Source organism: Arachis ipaensis, chromosome B9, assembly GCF_059453495.1.
Source record: "Arachis ipaensis isolate K30076 ecotype BB chromosome B9, ASM5945349v1, whole genome shotgun sequence".
NCBI classification, from domain to species: Eukaryota; Viridiplantae; Streptophyta; class Magnoliopsida; order Fabales; family Fabaceae; genus Arachis; species Arachis ipaensis.
This window is the reverse complement of record NC_142444.1, coordinates 23,046,154-23,052,153: the sequence shown is the minus strand read 5'-3', so window position 1 is coordinate 23,052,153 and position 6,000 is coordinate 23,046,154.

Below are 6,000 nucleotides of genomic sequence, written 5' to 3'. Positions count from 1 at the left end.
CTCTATCTCTTGCGGAATAAGGAATTTTATTTGGAACATTTATCTCTTTTGTAGGATCTTTTAATTTAATACTTACTAATTCGCTATTTGTATTTTTAATATCTAAAGATTTTCAGCACAAATTTCATCCAAAAGTTCTTCTATCTTTATTTCAAGATTATTTTTTGGGATATTTATCTGAAAGTATAAATTTAAATAACATGTCTCTAATATAGAAAATATTTTAAATTTTAAGATCTTATCTATAGTAGTAGTCGGTATTTTTATACGTTTTGATTTTTGATTTATTGAAGAATCGTGTGGAGCTTTTAAAACTATATATGTTAATTCTTGAATGAATGGATGATATAGCTTTAAAAAATTATTTCCTATGATAAAATCCATTCCAGAATCTAACATATATATAGATGGAACAATGAACCTATAATTTTGAATAAAAATTTCAACCATCTCTGCTTTTTGGTCAATTTTATGTATTGATTTGTCAGCTATTCTAACTCTTAATGGTTTCTTTAATTTTTTCCAATCAAGTTTTATGTTTGAACTAGCAAAGCATTGTGTTGCTCCAGAATCTATGAAAGCATTTATAAACTTTTCTGTTATTTTTATAGTAATAAATGTAGCATTATTACTCAGTCTCTGAGTCTGTTTCCGAGACATATTCAAAAATATAGTCTAAGTTATCATCAGATTCCTCTAAAGGTTCCATGAAACAAGACTTAGCAATTTCTATTTGTTTAGTAAGATCCTTTTTATCCTTCTTTTTCGGACATTCATTTGCATAGTGTCCTTTTTCTTGGCAATACCAATATTTACAATTTTCTTTTTTATTTGGGCAATAGTTATTTCTTTGTCTTTTATTTTTATTATTATTTTCCTTTCTAAAATATCTCTTTCAGACAATTCACTAAGTTTTGGATTAGTAAAGGCTTCTAATAAAAAGGAATTCAACCAATTTTCGAAAATTTCTTTTTCGTTCTTTTTACAGTCTAAATCGAGCATTCTTTCTCCTTCCATTTCTTGGATTTTAGGAACATATTTTGATGGTATTTTTGTATATTTTGAATCTTTATTTGTAAACCCTTTTTTAAAAGCATAATTATCAAAACCTGTTTCCCATTTAAATTGAGATTGATTATCCTTAGATGTTCCAGCTTCATTTTTTACTTGTATTGGAATTGCTGGTTCTTCGTCACTTGAATAATCTAGAATGTGTTCTTCATTTTCTATATTTTCAGAATTTACTAATTCTTCTTCTATTTGAAAACCATGTTCCATAATATTATTTTCTTGAGCCATTTTTAATTGTTTAAAAAGCATTGTAACTTCTTCTAATTTTTCTTCAATATTCATAATTTCAATGGTGGTTTTACTTTTAAGTCTGTTATGTTGATTATATTTTAGAATTTTTCTTCTTTGGGATTCTCTTTTTCCTTATTTCTTTGAAATTTTATGGATATTAATATTTCTTCAAGCATATCTACTATAGAATTTAATTGTGAGTTAAAAGTATGATAAAGATGTGGGGAATCATTTCCATGGTAGCATTTTTTAGAAGTTCCGTGTGAAAAATAAGTTTTTTCAGGTTTTTGAAGTCCTTCAATAAAACTTATAGTAAAATAAAGATTTTGAGAAAAATCGTTTTATATTGATTTTAAGAATTCGGTGTCATTACAATTAACATTGGTTAAAATCATTAATTGTTGATCTATTAATTTTGATAATTTAATTATTTCTTCTCTTAAATCTTCTAATTTATTTTTTTCCATTAGGTGACGCTTTTCTTTGTGAAGAGTTACGGTTTAAGTGAAAAGTGTGGCTTTAGAATGTATGGTTTATATTTTGCCACATAGCATATCTTTAAACTTTGATCTGTACCTTATATTTTACCATATTGAATACAGTTTTTGTAATTTGTATGAATTTTGTTAATTAAGCAAATTTTCTTCGACAATCAGCTATCAAAGTAGTACATAAACAATATATATATATATATATATTTTGTACAATCATATTTATTTTTTTGAATGACTATTCACGTTATCAATGTGAAAAATAGTTATTTTTATTGATATGAAATTCATAATGTACGTATAAAATTACTTACACTCACAGTGTATCAAAATTTAATTATATAAAATTTAGCCAATTTTTTTTACTTTTCTATTAAAATTACTTTTCTCTCCCTCACTTTCATTCACTCTCGTATATATACTTTTGGGATGAGTAATTTCATGACATGGTATTAAAGCTCTAAATTCGAAAGGTCAAGAGTTCGATTCTTGGTGAACTCCAAAATCAGCTTAAGCTTCCCAGATGGATGGTTGATGTTCATTTTTTAACTCATAGCCCATTGTACATATTGTACAAGGGTAAAATATATTTTTTATCCATGAAGTTTGATAAAATTTTCAAAAATACTCCTAAGTTTTATTTTGTTTCAATTTTGTCCCAAAAATTTTCGATTTGAATCAAATATACTCCTGACGACTAATTTTTCAAAAAATTTAAGACCAATTTAACAACAATTTCATAAGAATAACCCTCAACACAAATAAATCAAGTATAATTTTCATGTATTATTGTTAAATTGGTCTTAAATTTTTTGAAAATTTAGCCATTGAGGGTATATTTGATGCAAATCGAAAACTTTTGAGACAAAATTGAAATAAAATAAAACTTAAAGGTATTTTTTAAACTTTTTCCAAACTTCAAGGATAAAAAGTATACTTTACCCTATTGTACAAATATTCCATTGGCTCCCTAACGAGATTCTCATTTTTTAACTCATAACCCATTATACACATTGTATAAATATTCCATTGGCTCTCTAGCGGGATTCACTTACTTTTTCTCCATATATGCAATTATGCACAATGTTGTTGCTTCTAGTTAAAATAGACAGTAACAAATCTCTTTCTCATGGATTTTCTCTCCACCCTTAATCTCCATCGAAATTCTAACACGTCCATGCCAGTAGAAGCATAAGTGACGGCTGGGCAAAGACACAACAGTGGAACAGAGGCGCTGGTAGACAAGTGCCGAGAAGAGACGAGAAGGTGGACAGATGCAAAACATGATGCACGTGCTTTCTTTCTCTTTCCCTTTACTATAGTCGCCCCCATGGCTTTTCATCATTCTACGTCGAGCAATGATACTGCAACCGCCTTCTGAAGTTGAGAAAGAATGCACAAAAATGGTGGGTTAAATCATGGAGAAATTTTCTTTCGATCTGAAATGAAAACAATTTCAAAGCTTTTTAAGTCTTTGGACTTATATACAACAGATAAATATGTTAGTACATTTAAGTTGATCGCAAGATAGTTTTAAGTTCGTTAAAATAGATTTTGAGATAACTATTTCAAAGATATACTTTTTAAGATTTCTCAATCTCCTCCTTTTGAGGATGACAAAACAATTATAACTTCAAGAATTCCATTAAAGTAAGATATTCATATCAAGCACAATAATATATCAAAAATAAGGGTATGACATACAATTACATTTTTGAATGAGCATCATATTATTGATGAATTCAATGTTGGAATAACTTTGGAAGTGAGTCAAGTCAGCTCGTGAGTCAAGTCAGCTCATGAGTCAGCTCGAGGTCGACTTGTTAATAGCTTGATAAGCCGAACTCGTAAGCTGGTGAGCCGAACTTAAGCCTAAAATTGATCTCATAAATTAAATGAGTCGAGCTTGAGCTTGGATAAGTTCAGTTTATTAGCTCCTAAGTTGGCTCGATTATATATAAAATATTAAAAGTATAGATTAAATGCATATAAGATATGCGTGTATATATATATATATATATATATATATATATATATATATATATATATATGTTCTTAATTATTTAAAATTTTATAGTCATTTTTTTATATATATATAAGTTATAATTTATTGTTATATAATTATATATTATGTTTCTATTATTTGAGCCAGCTCATGAGCTCGATCTAGCTCATAAACTTTCATTGAGTCGAGTTTGAGCTTACAAAATAGACTTGATCGTTAATAAGTCGAGTTGTGAGCCAAGCTTAATTTTTGTGAGTCGAATTTAAACTTGGTCTAGCTCGACTCATTTCCAACTCTAAGAATAAGACATATAAAACATATAATAGTTTAGAAATTATTTATAATATTTTATTAGGTTAAAATAACAAATTTTAAGTCTACCAATATAAATCTACAACATAAATAAATTAAAATACATAAATTTAAATTTAACATTCTAAAAGTATAAAATAATAATTACTAAATAATAAACACTTTATACTATAAACTTTTAAAACACGTATCAATTGTGTTTTTAAATTTTTTTTTTTCTAAATACACGAACAAGCTAAAAAGGTTATCAAATTTATGAGTTTGTGAGCATTAGAAAATATTAATTTAGCTTTTAAAGAACGTAGAATTTCTACTAATGAAATAATCCTCTTTTAAAGAAACGTTATAGGATAACCACCGATGATTAGTAGAAAAATTTTAAATTACAATTACCATTATAATGACTTATTTCATTCAAACGGCCAAATGGGTAAACAAATTGCCTTTTTGGTAATTACTTATGTAATTTAATCTTTAAGAAAGAGAAGTCAAAATATTTTTAGAATAATTACCCAAATCAGTCCTCAAGAATTTTAGAATCGGACATTTTAGTTTTTAAAAAAAATTAATACGCAAATCAATCTCTAAAGTTTTACTCCGGCAGACAAATCAATCTCTAGTTCATTTTCCGGCAGAGTAATTATCCAGATCAGTCCCCAAAGATTTTAAAAACGTACATTTTAGTCCCAAAAAAAAACTAATGTACAAATCAATCCCCAACGTTTTTCTCTGTTAGACATAATAGTCCTATGTAAAATAATTATTATTATTAATTGCACAATAATATTGTACTATATTTGTTGGACAAAAATAATGATAAATTTATTCATTAAATTCTTATTTATATATATATATATATATATATATATATATATATATATATAGTCACTTAATAATAATAATAATAATAATAATAATAATAATAATAATAATAAAATTATTAAAAATCAGTTTACAAGAAATTTAAGGTTAAAATCATTTGATATTTTTGTATTTAATATAATCAAAAGATGTCCTATGTAAAAAAAATATATGTTTGTATTAAAAAATATGTATTAAAAGAAAATATTTTAATTTAGATTTATATTAAATACATATTTTTTTAATACAAACATATTTCTTAAAATAGTACATCTTTTGATTATATTAAATACAAAAATATCAAATGATTTTAACCTTGAATTTCTTGTAAAATAATCTCTAATAATTTTATTATTATTATTATTATTATTATTATTATTATTATTATTATTATTATTATTATTATTATTATTGAGTGACTACATATATATATATATATATATATATATATATATATATATATATTTATATATATAAATTTAATGAATAAATTTATCATTATTTTTTTCTAAAAAATACAAAAATATAGTATAATATTATTGTACAATTAATAATAATTATTATTTTATTTTATTTTATTTTTAGATGGAGGACTATTATGTCTAACAGAGAGAAACGTTGGGGATTGATTTGTACATTAGTTTTTTTTATGACTAAAATGTCCGTTTTTAAAATCTTTGGGGACTGATCTGGGTAATTACTCTGTCGAAAAATGAATTGGGAACTGATTTGTCAGCTGGAGTAAAACCTTAGGGATTGATCTGTGTATTAATTTTTCTTGGGGACTAAAATGTCCAATTCTAAAATTTTTGGGACTAATTTGGATAATTAGTCATGTTTTTATTTTAAAAAGGTTTATACATTGAGAAGTAAGGATAGTTTTTTTAAATCAGTGACACGATCATTAAAATATGTGTATATTTATTATTATAATCAATGGGCACTAAGAGAATTTTTCAAAAACAGACACAAAGATATTTTGGTAAGATAACATTAATATTGTGTTATTAGTAATTAAAGAGTGTGTAA